The sequence below is a fragment of the Ziziphus jujuba genome, chromosome 11, assembly GCF_031755915.1.
Source record: "Ziziphus jujuba cultivar Dongzao chromosome 11, ASM3175591v1".
Classification (NCBI taxonomy): domain Eukaryota; kingdom Viridiplantae; phylum Streptophyta; class Magnoliopsida; order Rosales; family Rhamnaceae; genus Ziziphus; species Ziziphus jujuba.
Window position 1 is genome coordinate 634149 of NC_083389.1, and position 21335 is coordinate 655483.

Below are 21335 nucleotides of genomic sequence, written 5' to 3' on the forward strand. Positions count from 1 at the left end.
CGTATAAGACGTTTTCTCCTCGTACGGCTTAAGAAAATTGGAAATTATATCTATGTATACAATGATAAGGTCAAATATATCCATAAAATAATCAAATCACCTAGAGTATGACTTAAATACTTATTCTTTCCTCCACCAAAAAAATTATTCATATTTACAATTTGTACCCTCATAATTCAAGTTGGATAACTCTCAAATAGCTCAAGGAAACCTTTTAATCATTTCATTTATTGAGTGGTCCCTAACCCCCCTTCTGACTGTCTCTTTTAGAATCTCTTTTATTCTGCACTCTGATCTAGTTATTGGGACAATTAAAAATGGTATTTCCTTGTTCCAAGATCCTTTATCTTTGCCTTGAATCATTGGGTTTATTGCAGCCTGTGCTACTGAATCTGCTGCTTTATTTTTGGTACCAACAATTAAGAATTGTTTTCCCCTACTTGCAACATCAAAAACTAAATCACAAGCTTCTGCCAAAAATGTAGCAGTTCTGGTAAGATTTATAATATGAATACCTTTACGCTTTGCAAAGATATAAGGTGCCATTCAAGGATTCCATTTCCTAGTACCATGACCAAAATGAACTCCTCCTCCCATCATCTCTTCCAAATTGATGTTCCAATATCTTCTTGTCATTTCTCCCCACACTTCTTCTGTTTTTCAGTTTTTTGTTGGGAAAAAAAAAAAAAGAGAAGCTAAAATAGAAATAAATAATTGTTTTTAAGGAACCTTCTTTTCTACCGAAGATTGGCCATTGATACACGATCCAGACCATTAATTTATTTCTATTCATTATTATCATTATTTCTATTACCAAATTAAACGACCACAACACAAATAGAAAAGAGGATGAATCTGCTTTTAGGAATCATTAAATCCTAAAAACGATTGTTTTGATATATCATATAAATTCTTTGAAATGCAAAAATCAAATAATTCCTTGTGGTCCAATAAAATGTCTTTCATTTCCCACTCAAATAAATTCTTCTTTGTCATTTCCAATGGAATGTTGTGATGTTGCCTTGAATGGTGCACTAATCTTTTGAATTCGGTCCTAACGGTATCATCCCCCCTAGAACAACGTTCTCTTTCAGACCAACCACGTACTACTATATTTTCAACACTGCAATGTGTAAGATTGTGTCTAAAACCCTGCATTAGAAACAAAATTAGAATAACTAATTAATATAGAAATATATATATTTATATACTTCTCATAGCAACAATGATAACAAAATTAAACATAATCATAACAAAATGAATAAAAATATTACTTTTTAGACATATATATTAATGCTAAATATAAATTTCAAATTTTTTTTTAATAATACCTGTAAAGATGTCATAGTTGACAGATAAATAGGTGGAGCATCAAGCCTAACAGTAGACGAGGATCCTAGATCGGCAACATCTTTATCATGTACTGTACGATCTCCATGTGGTAACCAAGTATGTGTATGAGAATGCAATGCCTCTCCATGTGAAGATTGTTGTGCAGGTGTATGAAGTTAAGACTGTAGGTTAATACCATATGCAGATACTAACTCAATAATCTTTTCAATGTTGCCTTTCTTTTGAATGATCCCCAAAAGACCACTAACAACAAGTGTTAGCTTGGTAATTCTCTCACTCTCCTCCGACTTATCCTTTTTTTGTGAACTTTGCTTAGGTGTGTGAAAAAAATTAGTCACTTTATAGTCTTTGCCTATATCTCTAAGCTAATGTTCATACTAATCGGTCCCCAAAGCTTGCATAAGTATATCATCTAAAGTGAAGACTCAACTTCTCCTTCCTTTGCCTTCTTCCTTAGGATATTCTACAATATATATTAAATGATTAAATAATTAGAAAATTACAATATTTAACTAAATATCAATATATTGTGCATGGCAACAATAAAATAAATTTAAGCATAATTAAGTGAATGAATAAAAATATAAAATTGAAAGCTAAACTAAAATATCTATGTTTCAATCATAACAATATATAGTGGTAAAAAATAATTAAGCTATGCTTAGATTACATGAATATTTAGTTACAATATTTAACTAAAAATTAATATATTTTGCATGGCAACAATAATAAAAAAATTGATCATAATTATGTAAATGAATAAAAATATCAATTTAAAAACTAAACAAAAATATCCATAGTTCAAAATATATAAACTATAAAATTAATCATATTTGATAAAAGGTAATAGTTAACATTACAATTATACATTTTTATGTAAATAAAAATACTCACAATTTTTTTTCCCACCAAAAATTATGTTTCTTCATTTGCATATTTTCCATATTTCCCCATTCATGTCCATGTCCATAGATCCTCACATTCTATGTATTCTCGGGTGCCTATTTTAATTTGCTGTAAAAGTTACATGTAAATATTAATAATACCATGTGATTAAAATAAAAAAATGCATATATTGTTAAATGGATGTAAAAATAGAAAACATACCATAGATTTTTCCAATCTTTCATATCCCAATGCACCCATTCTATGGGGATGCTTGTTCAATTTTCTTCTTTAAGATTGTTGCTTACTTAGTTTCTGCAAAATTATAACCACATATACATATTAGAAAATTAAATAACTAATTTTTAAGTAAATAATTAAGTATATTTTTAAGTAATTAATGACACAACAATTATATAAGTAATTTTACTTTTATGCATTTGATAAATACTTCTAAATATATATTGAACTCTTTTGTCAATCTCTGTTTTAGAAATCCATTCAACATCTCTTGGACTATGAATTGATACATTTCGGGTGGATGCCTAAATACTTCGGGTGTCTCAAAATATGGTCGAACATATTTTGTATGAAAGGCACAACCAACTTTGGAATACTATACAAGCTTGGCAACATGTGTGAGTTAATTGCTATTGTGATAGTGATTAGGCAAGTAGCTTGGAAGATATGAAGAGTACCTTTGGATACTTGTTTATGTTTGATTTAGGTCCATTTTCATGGAGCACACACAAGCAAGGAAACACGGCACAATCAACAATAGAACCTGAATACATCTCCGCATCACAGCATCAAATCAAGCAATTTGGTTAAGGAAATTGCCTAATAAATTAGGTTGCAAGCAAAAAAAGGCAACCACCATTTATTGTGATAACACTTCAGCATTGCCAACATTAAAAATCTAGTACAACATAGAAGAACCAAGCACATCCCTGTGAAGTACCATGGTATCTGAGAGGCTGAAAGAAACAAATAAACCAATTTAGTGCATTGTACCACTCAAGACTAACTAGCCGACATTCTTACAAAACCATTGCCAAAAGATAGACTTCAAATGCTTAGAAGTCTTCTTCACATCATGCCTAACATTTCCAAGGAGGAGTAGAGAATCTTGGATTTGTTGTAAATGCTCAACAATTTGTTGAGATTGCATTTGTTTAATGGTAGCATCATTGTAGTGGCCAAGCCTTCTATGCCACAATTTTGAATCTTCTTGAACATTGCTTCTCATAGCCAATTGCTTTTGTTGATTGAAATCAATCATAGGGCTATTATCTTTCATATGGATAAGTAATACAATTTTTCCATCCTTAGATATTTTACAACTTGTATCTAAGAACTTCAAAGTGTATCCTTTCTTCATAAGTTGTAGCCCACTTAACAAATTTTCAAACATATTTGGTACATACAAGACATTTATGATTTGAATTATACATTTTGGTGTTTTAATGACCAAATCTCCTTTTCCTTGCCTTCATGATTTTTCCATTTGTAGCCTTGATTATTGTTGCAATTGTTGGATTAAGCTTTACAAACAAGTCATGGTTATTGCACATGTGATTTGTACACTTGCTGTCCAAAATCCATGAATCTTTAGTTGAGCTTGCAAAGTTGCAAGTTTCCGTGAAGATATGTTCATGCTTTCCACTTGGCTCTTCAGGTTCATGAGCATGTCTTGCCTCTTGTTTTTGGTTCTTTTGCCTGCAAACGCTTTCATATGACCAATTGCTTGCAAATTTTGCATTGAGAATTTGGTATCCACCAACGTATCTTGGCCGTGTGTCCTTGCTTTTTACAAATTATGCAAGGACCATAGCTCATCTTGTTCCCACTTTGAGTTGTGATCTCCTTGCCTCTATTTTGCCTTTGAAAAGGCCTTGGTTGCTGGATTGCTTTGCCTTTGTTGTTTGCTGTGAAGGTAGGTTAACTTAAGCTAGATTCACCTTGTAGTCGAAGACTCCTACTTTGTTTCATGGCTTGCAAGGCATTGATCAATTCAGCAATTGTAACTTGTGAAAGGTCTCTTGTTTCTTCCAAAGTTGAAATCTTTGCCTCATATTTCTCTAGAAGACATATGAGGATCTTTTTAACAATCCTTTGATCTGGAAAAATCTCTCCATGCAACCAAATTTGATTGACAATTTTCATGACTTTTTTGTAAATTCTTTCACAGTTTCGTTATCCACCATCTTCAAATTTTCCAACTCTCTTCGGAGATTGAGTAGCTGCATTTGTCTTGTTCCTATTTTTCCTTGAAACTCTTCTTGAAGCCTTTGCTGAGCTTGTCTAGGTGTTGTGCAAGTCATGATTCTTGTAAAGATTTCATCAGTCACAGGAGCTTGTATGGCTGTGAGGATTTTGAAAGGTCTTGCATTTTCTTCACTATGGAGCTTTATTTGGTTTACAGTAGCTCCTGTCCTTAGTGGTTCTATTTTATAACCAACTGCAACTAGCTCACAAAGGTTATAGGCTTGAACATACGCTCTCATTTTGATTGCCCAAACAGCATAGTTTTGGCCGTCAAACATAGGAGGTTAAGGTGTAGAAAAATGTGAGGAAGCCATTGAAACTGGTAGGTGTTTTACAAGTACTTCATGGTGAAGCAAAACACATGTGTAAAGTAACTTCATCACATGCTTCTTAGTTTCTTGACAAGTGATACTATCTCATTGAGTGCTTCACGTTGAAGTAGTCCTCATGCATGACGACACATTTCCTCACATGCATTGGATGAGAGTGATGCAAATCGGCCCAAGCTGCCCATTGTCCATATTTGCACCAAAACTGCTATCCAGGCCCGTATCGGCTTCCACCACTTGGATGCTTTGAATAGACTTTGTATCTTAGAGTATGGATAAGCTCTATTGACAATTGATTACCCCCTGTATAAATGTTCCCATGTTGTCCTTAAATCTCTTAATTTGAGCTCTTGTGATTGGCCTGGTCTTCATCCGTGTCAGATTTGCACCCCAGTGGGTTATCAGTTGAGCGGGCTCGGGAGGAATCACATCCTTCCCCTCCTCTTGAAAAGGATTTGTCCTCAAATCAAGATCATCACCTGCAGCAACAGGAGTTAAATTAGCAACATTAAATGCAGCACTCATGTTATACTCACCCGATAAATCAAGCTTGTAGGCATTCTTGTTATCTGGCTCCAAAACTTGAAAAGATCCGTCCACAAACGGCATAGGCTTGGACTATTTTTGTTCGGGGAACGTCTTCTTTCTTAAGTGCAGCCAAACCAAATCTCCTGGGTCAAACACTGTCACAACAAATACTATAAATACAAGTTTATCACACTTTTTAATATTAGCAAATAATATCTCCCAAATTTTCAAATTTCCACTAAGTAAAGCTTTTAATAATGCAGATAAAGTTCTATACAAGAAAAGCATTTTTAAATTAACGTCTTTATAATTCATAACTAGCAATGGTTTCTTACCCAGGATAGCCTTATTAACATCCCCAAAACTCAAAAAAGAAAATTTTACTTTTTCTTTCTTTTCTTTCTTTTCCTTTCTCTCTTTCGGACACACTATTTTTATCATCACTTTCGGCTTTTTCTCTTAATTTCTCTCTTTCGGTTTTGTCTTTGTCTTTCCCCTTACCATTGAGTTTAGAATACTTACCTTGGATAGCAAGTTCGGTCTTAACCTCATGGGTAGGTGGTGTAACCATTGGTGCAGTATTAGCCTTCTCTTTGAGCTTCTCGGCTTCCCTCATTTGTTGCATTTGAATACAATGGCTCCATTTTGACCTTCTTCCCATTAAATTTAAATACAATGGAATTCTCTCTCCCATAGTGTATGGCATTCTTATGAAATTCCCATGGCCTCCCCAATAAAATATGACTAGCATGCATAGGTACAACATAACACAATACAACATCCACATATTTATCTATACTAAAATTTACCTTGGCTTGTTTATTCACTTTTATTTCACCACTATCATTAAGGCATTGTAATCAATAAAGTTCTGGATGTTTAATAGTTGTTAAGCCTAATTTATCAACTACAATGTTACTAATTACATTTGTACAACTTTTACTATTAATAATCATACTACAAATCTTACCTTGAATTTCACATCTGGTGTGGAAGATGTTCTCTCTTTGGATTTTTTCCTCATCTTTGTATACAGCAATGACTCATCTTGCAACTAAGCTCAAGTCAGCCCTTGAAGGTTGGAGTGTTTCAGTTTCCTTATGTTCATCCTTTCCACATTCTTCATCATCCAATTCGGCCTCTCCCCCGCTTTCCTGGCTTTCATATTCTAGTTCACCATTACCTTTTAGCACCATAATTCTTCTATCCGGGCATTGGCTTGCGATGTGTCCTCATCCCTAGCACTTAAAACAAATTATTTCTCTTGATCTTGAAGGTTTAGGATCAGACTTTACCTCATTTTTATGGGCTTGGACAGATTCGGTTTTATGCTCATTCTTTGGCCGATTGGAGCTTTCTTCCCCTATCTTTGGCTTTGGCTTGCTCTCATAGGTAGGATTGCTTCTCCGGCCACTTGGAATTGATCTTCCACTGTTGGAAACACCTCCAAACCGTGAGTTGACACCCCTCTTCCTGAATTAATGCTCAAGCTTAATAGCCACATGCAACATTTCCTCTAATTCCATATATTGTTGCAATTCTAGTTGATTGGCTATGTCAAGATTCAAACCACTGAGGAATCTTTCCATGGTTGCTTCTCTATCCTCATTCATGTTTAATCTCATCATAAGCATCTCATCTCCTTGTAATAATTCTCCATAGACATACTTCCTTGAGATAGGGATTGAAGCCTTTGATGCAACAACCTATGATAATGTGATGGTACAAACCGCTTCCTCATGGCACCCTTCATTTGGCGCCATGTAGTGATTGTTGGGGTGAGAAGGTTATGACCAAGAGCAAGCTAGCTTGAAGTGTTAGCAACAAGCAAGCTTTTGGTGATGCTCTTGGGAATGGTTGTGTGTGAGTTGTGTTTTTAGGTTTTGGTTATGGTGTTTTCTGGTTTTTAGGGTTCCTAAAGTGTTCTAAGATGTTGAAGAAGAGATAAGAAGAAGAGGAACACGTTGGCTTTTGAAAATAAGGCTTGGATGTGTAGCCATTTCATTCATTTTACAATATAAGCTTGAAATTACAACTAGTTCACACATGCCAAGCATGTGAGCTTACAAAATGAGTAAAGTATTTGAAATTTAAAAAGTAAAATGGTCAACACCTAAATTTTCATACACAAAAGAGGTAAAAACCAGCTGCAACATGTCTATTCCAAATATAGTAAAAAGTGGCACATGGTTTGAACCAAGTTCCTATTGTTTAACTAGTTTGGGTAAACAACCAAACTAGCTTCACCTACTTAGTTCCCCTTTGTATCTGCTTATGAAACTTGGTTTGAAGCATCCTTGGTCATCAATAAATATTGTTCCAAGAGATAGGAAAGTTCTGGAACCGGATCATGGGCCAAACAGCTCCAAAACTGGCCCATACTCTACATACTGGGCCCATCGGATACAGCAATCTGTTTGGAATAGAAAATGGACTTTCCCATGTCATTTTGACCTGAAATTTGAACCATAGTCTTCTATATATGTCTGTAGACATCCCTCAACATTTCTGCCCAAAAATCCATTTGCAACCTGAGATATAAGATAAATAGTGGAGCTATGTTGCTGGAAATTATGAATCCAGCACCATAGGCATTTCAAGCATAACATTCCTACACTTTTGTGCATAATTTTGCCTATAATTTTGCATACATAACTTAGGCATAAAACATTATCAAAATATACCTTGCATCAATTAAAAACATACAAAAAAATATAAACTCATAAAAGGAAAGGATTTGATACCAAGGTGTGCATGCTAGCCGATGACATGCACCATCAAGTGGCAAAATTACCACACTTCAACACTCCTCCTTGGCAATTTTGTATGAGACATTGAGAAGTCCTCTCAATATCTCAAATCTCTTCTTTCCCAATGGCTTGGTGAAGATATCCGCCAAGTTCTCCTCGGAGGTCACATACTCCAACTTCACTTCACCACTTGCTTCAAATTCCCTTAAGGAATGATACTTGACCGGTATATGCTTGGTCCTCCCATGTTGGACTGGATTTTGTGCAATTGCTATTGCTGCAGTATTGTCACACAATATTACCGTGGCTTCCTCTTGCTTCAAGCTCAAGTCCTCCAATAATTTCCTAAGCTAAACACCTTGATTAGCACAACTTGAGCAAGCAATATACTCGGCTTCCGCGGTGCTTTGTGCAACGGTTTGTTGCTTCTTGGAATTCCATGAGAAAGGACCATTTCCAAGAGTGTAAATGTAGCCCGATGTGCTCTTGCTATCATCCAAAGAACCAGCCCAATCACTATCACTATAACCAAGCAAAGCTTCATTCATGCCATCCTTGTACCATATACCAAAATCACTAGTACCTTTCAAATACCTTAGGATTCTTTTTGCACAACTAAGATGATTTTGTAATGGACTATGCATAAATCTTGACAAAACAGCCACACTAAACATGATATCCGGTCTAGTAGAGCATACATATAAAAGGCTACCAATTAAACTTCTATAGATGGAAGGATTTACCTTTGGAGAATCATCATCCTTCACCAACTTGGTGCCTTCATTCATAGGTGTGGCAACGCTATTACAATCTTCCATGTCAAACTTCTTGTGCAACTCCTTCACATAGCTTTCTTGAGATATGAAGATGCCCTTGGATGATTGGACAACTCCAATTCCAAGAAAGTATTTCATCTCTCCAAGGCTAGACATCTCAAAGTTCAATTCTAGCTCACTTTTGAAATTGCTCACTTCTTTCTCATTACCACCGGTCACTAGAAGGTCATCAACATAAAGAGACACCAAAATCATGCAACCATGAGTCCTAATATACAATGTAGGCTCATTAGGACTCCTCCTAAATCCATGCTTTGTCAAAAAACCATCTATCTTGGCATACCATGCCCTAGGAGCTTGTTTAAGGCCATACAAGGCCTTGTGTAGCTTGTATACCTTCTCTTCACTTCCTTTCTTCACAAAACCTTCGGGTTGCACAACTTAGACCTCCTCCTTCAATATTCCATTCAAGAAGGCTGACTTCACATCAAGGTAATATACTTTCCAAGACTTTTGTGCCGAAATTGCAAGAAGAAGTCTTATGGTTTCCATCCTTGCAACCGGTGCAAAAGTCTCTCCATAATCCACACCGGCTTGTTGTGCATATCCTTTGACAACAAGCCTTGCCTTGTGCTTATTTATGGACCCATCCGGATTGTACTTGGTCCTAAAGATCCACTTCACCCCAATAGCATTCTTTCCCTTCGGTTTTGTTACCAAGCTCCAAGTGTCATTCTTGTTTATCACATCGATTTCATCTTGCATGGCTTGTCTCCACTCTTTTCTTGCCATAGCCTCAAGGACATTGATTGGATCACTCAATGCCACATTACACCTTTCATAAATCTCATTAAGAGGTCTTGTACCTCTCACACCATCACCAATCTCCAAATCAGCCCCTATGGAGATTTCTAGCTCATTCTCATCATATTCATCATCATGGGCAGCACTTTCATCATTTCCTTGTTCCTCATCATTATCATGAGCTTCAAGCTGATTGTCTTCATCCATACTAGCAAACTCCTCCTTACTACAAACCCATTTAGCTTCCTCATCAACTTTCACATCTCTACTTATCATAAGTTTCTTGGTTTCCAGGTTATACACTCGATATCCCTTGGTCACATCACTATAGCCAACCAAAACACCAACTTGTGACCTTTCATCAAGCTTTCCTCTCTTCTCTTGTGGTACTAGGATGTAACTAATGCTTCCAAATACCCTTAGATGATCACGAGAAGGCTTATATCCAAACCAAAGCTCAAATGGGGTTTTACTCCTCAAAGACTTAGAGTAAAGCCTATTTTGGATGTAGATGGATGTATTAACTCCTTCGGCCCAAAACTTCTTTGGCAAGCCACTTTCAAACAACAAACATCTAGCCATCTCCATGATGGTACAGTTCTTCCTTTCACATACACCATTTTGTTGTGGTGTGTATGGTGTAGTGAATTGATGAACTATACCATGATCCTTACAAAGTTGTTTGAAAGCCTCACTTGTGTATTCCCCACCATTGTCCGTCCTTAACACCTTTATAGTGCAACCGGATTGATTTTGCACTAACTTCATAAATTCTACAAACTTCTCCAAAGCTTGTGATTTTCTTTCAAGGAAATACACCCAACACATTCTTGAGTAATCATCAATGAAAGTTATGAAATACTTGCTGCCATTTAAGGATGGAACACTCATAGGACCACAAATATCTGAATGTATAAGTCCTAGCTTCTCCTTTGATCTCCAAGAACAAGATTGAAATGCTAGCCTAGTATGCTTTCCTTTTTGACACACTTCACACACATGTTCTTGCTTCTCCACCAATGACATGTCTCTAACAAGTTCATGTGTGCCTACCAATGACTTAAAGCTAGCATGGCCTAGTCTTTTATGCCAAAGTTGAGAGGTGTTCTCAACTTTGGTGTTCAATGCAACCGATGCACCATTTTCATCCATATTCAACCTAAAATTCTTGTTCTTCATTCCAACACACATTAATTCATTTCCATGTGGATCAACTATAGTGCATGTCATGTTTGAGAAGTGTAATGCATATTTGTTCTCAAGCATTTGACCTACACTAAGTAAGTTCTCACATAAAGAAGGTACATAGAGAACATCATGGATTGTTTTGATACCTTTGGTGGTGTGTATCACCATATCTCCTTTGCCTTTCACTTCCATCAAGGCTCCATTTCCAATTTTGACTTTGTGGTGGCTGCTCCTATCCAAGTTTGTGAACCACTCATGCTTGTGAGACATATGGTGTGTTGCTCCACTATCAATGATCCATCCTTCGTCATTCTTGATGCTACTAAAACAAGTAGCAACAAACAACTCTTCGGATTCACTATCACTTGCATTATCTTTAGCAACATTTGCTTGTTGCTTATCTTTCTTGTTTGCCTTGCATACTCTCTCCACATGACCCTTTTGTTGGCATTTATGGCAAAATGCATCCGGCCTCCACCAACACCTTCTTGGATGATGACCTTTCTTCTTGCAATGGTGACAAGGTTCATAGGACTTCCTCTCGGGTTTGCTAGTTTCACCTTTCTCCTTTATGACCTTAAGCTTGTTCTTCTTTTGATTTTGTGTCTTTTGATGTTGTTTAGACACAAATGCAGCCTCCATTGATTCATCATGTCTAATCCTCCTCCTTTGCTCCGTAGCTTGCAAGGCATTCACCAACTCGGTCAAGGAAATTTCATTTAGGTTCCTTGACTCCTCCAATGAAGATATCTTAGCTTCAAACCTCTCGGGCAAGGAGACCAACACCTTCTCCACAATCCTTTGGTCACTTAATCTTTCACCTAGCACCCTAATTTGATTCACCACATTAAGAAGCCTTGTGGTGAACTCCTTAACCGTTTCTTTGTCTTTCATCTTGATAGTCTCAAACTCCCTCCTTAGGTTAAGGATTTGCATTTGCGTTGTCCTTGCACTCCCTTGGAACTCATCTTGAAGTTTTTCCCAAGCTTCTTTGGCACTCTCACATGCCATTATCCTTGTGAAAATGGTATCACTAATACAAGAATGAATGGCGGTGAGAGCCTTGAAACCTTTAGCCAATTCCTCCTCATGGTGCTTGATTTGGTTGACCGTTGCCCCTTGTCTCAAAGGCTCGGGTTCTTGGGGATTTATGGTGACCTCCCAAAGACCATAAGCCTTCAAGTAGGCTTGCATCTTGATACTCCAAATGTTGTAGTTCTCCCCATTGAAGATAGGAGGAGACGGAGTTGAAAAACTTGAAGAAGCCATGTGAATGTTGCTTTCTAGTATGAAGGAATATGAAAATATATTTGTGCTTTCAAGTATCTCTTCACTCTCAAGGAACGAACCAGCCCAAAAACCTCACAAATCTCACAAAAATGTGCCTAGCTCTGATACCACTTTGTTGGGGTGAGAAGGTTATGACCAAGAGCAAGCTAGCTTGAAGTGTTAGCAACAAGCAAGCTTTTGGTGATGCTCTTGGGAATGGTTGTGTGTGAGTTGTGTTTTTAGGTTTTGGTTATGGTGTTTTCTGGTTTTTATGGTTCCTAAAGTGTTCTAAGGTGTTGAAGAAGAGATAAGAAGAAGAGGAACACGTTGGCTTTTGAAAATAAGGCTTGGATGTGTAGCCATTTCATTCATATTACAATATAAGCTTGAAATTACAACTAGTTCACACATGCCAAGCATGTGAGCTTACAAAATGAGTAAAGTATTTGAAATTTAAAAAGTAAAATGGTCAGCACCTAACTTTTCATACACAAAAGAGGTAAAAACCAGCTGCAACATGTCTATTCCAAATATAGTAAAAAGTGGCACATGGTTTGAACCAAGTTCCTATTGTTTAACTAGTTTGGGTAAACAACCAAACTAGCTTCACCTACTTAGTTCCCCTTTGTATCTGCTTATGAAACTTGGTTTGAAGTATCCTTGGTCATCAATAAATATTGTTCCAAGAGCTAGGAAAGTTCTGGAACCGGATCATGGGCCAAAGAGCTCCAAAACTGGCCCATACTCTGCATACTGGGCCCATCAGATACAGCAATCTGTTTGGAATAGAAAATGGACTTTCCCATGTCATTTTGACCTGAAATTTGAACCATAGTCTTCTATATATGTCTGTAGACATCCCTCAAAATGTCAGCCCAAAAATCCATTTTCAACCGGAGATATAAGATAAATAGTGGAGCTATGTTGCTGGAAATTATGAATCCAGCACCATAGGCATTTCAAGCATAACATTCCTACTCTTTTGTGCATAATTTTGCCTATAATTTTGCATACATAACTTAGGCACAAAACATTATCAAAATATACCTTGCATCAATTAAAAACATACAAAAAAATATAAACTCATAAAAGGAAAGGATTTGATACCAAGGTGTGCATGCTAGCCGATGACATGCACCATCAAGTGGCAAAATTGCCACACTTCAACAGTGATCAAGTCATCACCAACTTTCCTTCGGGTGTTTTGCTCATTGGTCCACCATTGGAGTGCATAATGACCAAAATCCATTGCTGCCATCTTCACCTTCTTGGCCTTCGAATAATGATAATAATCAAAAATCATCTCCATTTCTCTTCCCATTCCAAATATGCTTCCAGATTAGTTTTACCCATGAATGGTGGGATGTTTACCTTGATGTTGCCAAGATCATCATCTTCATTCCTTGCTGGTCTCCCATGGATTAGCCTTTCTTGAGGTTCAAAAATTTCATCAAACCCCTCATCCAAGTCATCTCGATAGTTACTTCCCCCGAATTCCTCTCTTGGTCGCCCTCGGCCTCCTCGACCTCGACCTCCATGAGCATCTAACCTTATATTGGGACTCCTTGGGATGTTTCTAACCTATCCATGTTTTGCTTTAAATGGTCAAATTGGGCATTCATCCACTGTAATTGCTCCAATATAGCCCTTATGTTCGTTTGCTCATCACTCCCCGTAGCTCGGAAATCACCTTTAACTCCTACGGACTCCTCTTCATTAATTCTCAAAGGTGGATCTCCTCTTCTCACCCTTGAATCAACCATGTTAGTATGAATAATACAAAAATAAAATAAATTCTCACCAGATTCACTCCCTCACGTGTTTCACTCAATATAAGAACTCGACACTTGTGTTTGCACACTAATTATGCTTTTAACCCTCTTTTATGCTCGAACTCTCTTGCCTTTTTCCTCTCAATGAATTATCTCAAATTTCTAATTAAAACACCCAAAAAACAGCAATTAGATTACAAGTATGTCTTAATTGAACTTATCAACAAAACAGTAGCTAAGAGTAGGCAATACCGAAGAATTCAACAAAACCTAGTTTTCTGCTTTTCTAGGCAAAATAAAGCAAATTAAGGAGAAATCTTTGGAATTTTTAGGAACTGGACCAGATGGTAAGAGATTAAGGATTCAAGAATAAAATTTAGGAAAAAGAATTTTAAACTCAAACAAGAATCAAATCAAACAAAAATATAGAATAGTGTTGGTTGTTGTTCTTGTAATTCAAGTTTTTTGTATCAATTTCTTTAACTAATTTTTATCCAAATAATTTAAGCACCAAAAATCCAAATATCGAGCTGCAAAAATAACTCTCCAGAAACTCCAAATATGTAACAAATAGTCAACAATGCACCAGTTCAAAGAAATTTCCAGCAAACACCAAATTCAACAAACCGAAATTTTTATTTTTATTTTTTTATTTGGCTTTACCTTTATTTTGTTTTTTTTTTTTTCACTCACAGAACATAAAAAACTGCAGTAGCAAGAATAATTACCAAAATTGCAATTCTAACACCAAAAAAAACACCAAACCCATGACGTCCCAATCAAAAATTCAAATTGTATGATTTTTTTTTTTTATTCCGCAAATCCTACTCTTCAAAATTTTTTTTTTTTTTAATATATGAATGCAAATATTTAAGACTAAAACAGCAAAGAAAAATGAACAAAAAACCAAAATTAACAAGAATAATGATGAAAAACAACCAACAAATTAGGAAACAAAAATACGATAGGACAAGGAAAACCTAATTTGACTAGGAATGATTTTTTTTTTTTTTTTTTAAGATGCAGAATGTGAATGAGAACTTAATCAAAATAATACAATTATCTTAAATAACAAAAAGAACAAAATATTTATTATTCTTAATATATTTAGTTTGATCTGGATTTGTCTTAATTATGCCTTTTATTCAAATGGTTTTTTCATCGCCAAATTATCAGAGGCCTACGCTTTTTTGAATCCAATCGTAGATGTTATGCTAGTAATACCTGTGCTATTTTTTCTCTTAGCTTTTGTTTGGTAGGCTACTGTAAGTTTTCGATGAGATCTTTTATAATGTCCTAGCCAAATTCATAATTGATTCGAAAAAACAAAACAAAAATCTAACATAAAGCTTGATAAGATTAGATAGGTTTTAGAGTATGAACTCTCGATTCCAATATTGAATTTTTTGCACAGCCACGAGAAATTTAGATCAACCCATGTCCTTATTATGACCTCTTTTCCATTGAAAGGCCTTATTGGAGTACTCACAATGTCAAATTATGGGTATGAAAGAAAATTTGTGGTAATGAAAAACTCCACTTATCCACTTATATTATGAATATTACAAATGCATTTTTTGAAAATTCATTTTCTATTTCTAAACAAAACTTTATTTCTTGGCGTCAAAATACAAAATAAAAAGAGCAGGGTATGCGGTCTAAAATAAAATAGCGAATCTATTCTCTTTTTTCCTAAAAACGAATATTGGAGATTATGTAATGCTTACTCACAAACTATTTGTTTACACGGTAGTAATATTCTTTGTTTTGCTCTTAATCTTCGGATTCCTATCTAACAACCCAAGGCGTAATCCCAAATGTGAAGAAAAAAAAAAAACAAGAAAATAAGGTTTTTCTTCCTTGATTTTAAAATGTTCTTAGCTTAGTAGGATTTTATCTATTCCACCCTGAACTCACAAGAAATTTGAAAGAAAAGAACAAGATATCGATGAAAATGGAAAGAAAGGGATTTGAACCCTCAGTACAAAAAACTCCTACAACGGATTAGCAATCCGATGCTTTCATCCACTCAGCCATCTCTTCCCCAATTCAAAGGAGGTAATTACTATGTTACATCACAAAAATAAGGCTTGAAAAAAGCCCTTCTTTTTTCTTTTTTTTTCCCCCTTTTCTTTAGTGTTTTTTATATTTTTTATTATTTTATTATTTATTATTTTATTATATATGATATATATATATACAATAGTTTATATAATAGATAGGAATGATAATGATATAGAATCAAATTCCATTTAGACCATTTAGATAAAATAAAAGCATTTATATTATATAATTAGATTATATAAAATGTATATAAAACATATGCATATATGTTATATATAATTCTGTAATCATATAACATATATGTATAAAGAAAAGACTTGAAAGAGATATCAACAATCCAATCTACACAATCTACAATAATCCAATATATAAATCCAACATAAATGAAATAAATATAAAAAATCCAATATAAATCAAATCGAAAAATGGAATCTATATTTGTTAATATGTTTAACATAGATTTTTTAGATTTTTTGAATAGATTTATATAATTAATATATGTTTAATAGATATATTATGTATTTTATATAATATATAAATAGAAAAAAGAAAAAATAGAAATAATGAGAAAAAAATATTTATTATTAATAATAAATAAAAACCCTCTTTGAGTTTGTCCGAAAGGGCCTTTTATTTCCACGGCTTAGCCTGGTCAGTGCCTAACCGGGCCAGGCCTCCTTTGTTATGTTCAATCGTAATAAGATAAAATGAGTTATTTAATTTGAAAAAAATTAATTTGAAACCAAAACAAAAAGGCTTGTTATTGAAACAACAAAAGTCATAAAAAGACCTATTTTGATATAGAATCAAAGCGAGATTTTTTATCTTCTTTATTTTCTTTTTTCTTTTTTCTTTTTTTTGTTTACTGATATTTTACTAAAATAAAAATAAATAAAAATATGGATATAATAAAAAATGGAACTATGGATTCGTGCACAATGCATTATTTTCTAATCCTATCTTTTGATTACGTCTGAGTTTCTTCTTCGACAAAAAGTCCATTTATATACAATAATCGGATTGGAGCGGGTATAGTTTAAGGGTAAAAGGGTGATTCATTCTATTAACCCTCGAATAGTTAAGGGGTCTCTCAGTTTGATTAATATTCCATTCCGAGCAAAAACTTTATTTGTTAAAAGGACTAAATCCTTTACCTTTCAATGAAAAATTTGAGGAAGAATAGACATTCTCGTGATTGGTCTCTAAGAGTCAATTAGAAATTGAAAAATTAGATTATGAAATTTTTTTTAATTGGATCAATCAATATTTCCAATTGAATGAGTATGAGTAAAGGATCCATGGATAAAGATAGAAAGTGTGTTTCTAATCGTAACTAAATCTTCAATTTTTCTTTTTTGCATAGGGAAAATTGAAACAAAATAGCTAATTAAACAATAACTTTGGTTTACTAGAGACATCAAAAAATTGTTTTAGCTAGGTGGAAACAAAATCCTTTTCCTAAGGATTCTTTCAAATAGAAGTAGAGAACAAAGTAACAGAAAGATTGTTATAAGGATCGTCTAGAAAGCAGGCCATTTTGAATGCATTCAGACCGAAAAGCTGACATAGATGTTATAGGTCGAATTTTTTTTAATTTCATTGATATATGGAAATTTATTTATCTTCCATAAACAAGCCAAATGAAACCAAAGTTTCAAGTTCGATTTTGAATTAGAGACGTTAACAATGATGAATCATTGTCGACTATAACCCCTAGCCTTCCAAGCTAATGACGCGGGTTCGATTCCCGCTACCTGCTTGTGCTTACTTTTTCTTATCTCTATTCAGTATTTTTCAATATTTCTTTTTTATAGTCAAAACCTATAAATCTATGTATATAATAGATATTTATATCTAATATATATTTATATATTTTGATATGCATTAAAATATCAAATTTCTAATAAATATGTTTTACAGAAATATATACAAAATGAATATAATTAAAAAATGAAGATAATTAATGTATTGCACAGTTGAATACACAATTCCCAGAATTCTTTCACATATTCTTTCATCACAATAATAAATGTGGTAAGAAAATAAATATAAAAAAAATTGGAATGCAAAGTGTCCATAGTCTAATGGATAGGGCAGAGGTCTTCTAAACCTTTGGTATAGGTTCAAATCCTATTGGACGCAATTTATTTCCATATATTTTTAGATTTCCATGTCAAGAAAGATCTTTTGAATAATTTGAATAAGAGGCACTCTTATGCACTTAGCACTTGTAATATAAGTATAATCTGGCTTATATATTATTTCCAAATATTTTCCATATATTTAATATATATTATATATTTAATGTATGTTAATATGTGTATATAATTATTATGTATTTAATATTAATATTGTATTTAATATAGAAATGTAATATATTATTATAGAAAATAATTATTACAAAAAACAAAAACTTTCATATTTTAAATTTTTTTTATATTTTATTTTAAAATAATTTAAAATATTCCTCGATAAATGTCTCGGTAGAAGCTATGATTTCTTAGAACTTAGTTTTATTCGCTTTTAAGTAAGTACGTAAATTAATGAGAAATTTCTTTACCTGCCCAATTTCTAAGGAATCAAGATAACCATTCATTCTAGTATAAATAGTTATTATCTATTCTTCTACCACGAGAGGGGCTGATTGTGATTGTTTGAGCAACTCACGTAATCTTTGACCTCTTGCCAATTAATTCTGAGTAGCTTTATAGAGATCAAAAGCGAATTGTACAAAGGCTTCTAATTCTGCGAATTGCACCAATTCCAATTTTGATTTGCCAGCTACTTGTGATACGAACCTAGGACGACCTGCTCCTAAACCCGTATTATATTAGCCCGGATCTTTAATTAAGTTCAAGTTCTAATGGAATGGACTTCAACCCCTAACCAACCTGTGGTTAGAAACCTTGGTATAATGTAGACGCCACAATAGGGGATGGAAAACCTATTGATAAGTCAAGCTAAAACAACCAATTCTCCAATGGTGTTTTAGGTGTTCTCAAAGAACAAAGAGATAATTAATCTCACATGTAATTTCTTAATCAAATCAAAGTTTTTTTTTATTATTGAAAAATAAGCCTTTAAATAGGCTTTGAAAGAAACAAAATAAACCCTAAAAACCCTAGGAAAAATCGGCCACACAATGAAGAAGTCTACCTTGGCCGAAACTTTCCTTTTCCTAAACTAATTTGGATTAATTAATTCCTTTATTTTGAATTAGGAATTAATTAATTTACAATGAAAATAATAAAATAATAACTTTCCTAAACTTATTTGTCCAGAAAATAAATAAATAAAAACTAAAAAGTAATAGTAGTTTCCTAAAACAAAAAGTAGAATAAAATTAGGAAACTATAATACTAGCTTTTTGACTAAATTGACTTTGACCAATCTTTGACCAAATTGAGCTCCAAATCAGCTTCAATATGCTTTGTAGGATGCCAAATAAGCTTATTGTGAAGTTCCTCACGTTGCCCTTGCTTGGAAATATGAGAAAAGGCTAATACAGTAAAATACAGTAAAGCCAGCAAGGAATACAGCAAATCCGGCCTTTCCTTCTCCTTGTGCGCAAACCACCTTGTTGGTCGGCTTTGAAGCTGCTTTGGCTGGTTTCTATGACTCATCCTCCATATGAATTGAACCCATAAGGATGGGGTTCCAATTCATACAACCCGGCCTCCGTATTATCACCAAAAACGTCACCCGACCCTGTTTTGGCTTCTATTGTTTGTATGAGTAAAACAGGCCTTGGTTCTTTAGATGTGGCCAACCCCTCTTGACTATGACTTATTCCTTGTACGAAGACAGCAAGATTGTCCTTGAACTTCTTGGCTTGGGCCCTAGTGATCGGTCCCACCTTCATTTGTATTGGGTCAGCACCCCAGCGGGTTGTCGGTCGAGCAGTCTCGGGTGGATTCGCATCATTCCCCTCCTCTTGAAAAGGATTTGTCCTCAAATTGAAGTCATCACCTGCAGCAAAAGGAGATAAATCAGCAACATTAAAGGTGGCACTAACACTATACACACCCGGTAGATCAAGTTTGTTGGCATTGTCGTTTATCCTCTCCAAAACTTGAAAAGGTCCATCACCCCTCGGCATGAGTTTTGATTTCCTTTGTTCGGGGAATCTTTCTTTCCTTAAATGCAGCCACACCCAATCTCTAGGTTCAAACACCATTGATTTTCAGCCTTGATTAGCCACCCTTGCATATTGCTCGGTCCTCCTCTCAATGTTTGCTCGGGTCTTCTCATGAATCTGCTTTACAAAATCAGCTTTTTGTTTTCCCTCTAGATTAGCACGCTCACTTAAAGGCAAAGGTGTTAAATCTAATGGAGTCAAAGGATTAAAACCATAAACAATTTCAAATGGAGTAAATTTAGTTGCTGAATGTAAAGACCTATTATATGCAAATTCAACATGTGGCAAACATTCTTCCCAAGTCCTTAAATTTCTACTAATTAATGCTCTCAACAATGCAGACAAGGTTCTATTTACTACTTCGGTTTGTCCATCAGTTTGTGGATGACAAGTAGTTGAAAATAAAAGCTTAGGGTCTGTTTGGCCATGTTTTCTGTTTTCTGTTTTCGAAACATTGTTTTCAGAAATGAAAATAAAAAACTGTTTTCTCTTGTTTTATGAAAACAAAGAGCGTTTGGCCATTGATTTTTGAAAACAATTTTCAATATCAAAAAATAAAAAATATGTTTGGTTACATGTTTTTAAACAGCTTTTTGTTTTTATTTTTTATTTTATTTTTTTTTTTGGGTTACATACAAAGTTTTTATTTATTTTTCTTTCATACAAAGAACCTTATATATAATATATGTAGCTATAATATATTTATATATATTTACATAATATTAATTCATTTCCATATTAATGAATTATATACATATATAATATAAAATATAATATAAAATATATAATGAATTTTTTTTCATTTCCACACAAACTTTTTCTTGGCTCCATGCATATATATATATATATATACACACACATGTCAAAACATCCCATCCTTTATCTTTTTTTCTTTTGTTTGTATATGTATGTATGTGTACACGGTTTCATGTAAACATAAAAGGTGTCCACATGTCTCTCTATTAGGCCACACTTGCACTTATAACAAATCTGTAAACAAATTAAAGAGAATAATCCATAATTATCCCCATGAAAAGGAAAATTCAATGCGTGTGTAGGTAGGTAGGACCAGAAAGATAATGATTTGTCTATTCCAAGCAGCCAAACAAACAACAATCCGAATAACTTTTGTAGAACAAAAAACAAAATAATAATAAGAATCATTTAAAATTATCGACATATTTTCCAGTGGTGAGAGAGAAGGAAATAAT

General features: G+C 34.2%; 1 non-coding gene across 1 annotated transcript; it reads left to right on the top strand.

Annotated features, from left to right (window-relative positions):
* Nucleotides 1–18056: 18056 nt before the first annotated feature.
* On the top strand, nucleotides 18057–18128 carry TRNAR-UCU (transfer RNA arginine (anticodon UCU)). The gene has a single exon. It is a non-coding gene; the product is annotated as a tRNA-Arg (tRNA).
* The last annotated feature ends 3207 nt before the right edge of the window (nucleotides 18129–21335 follow it).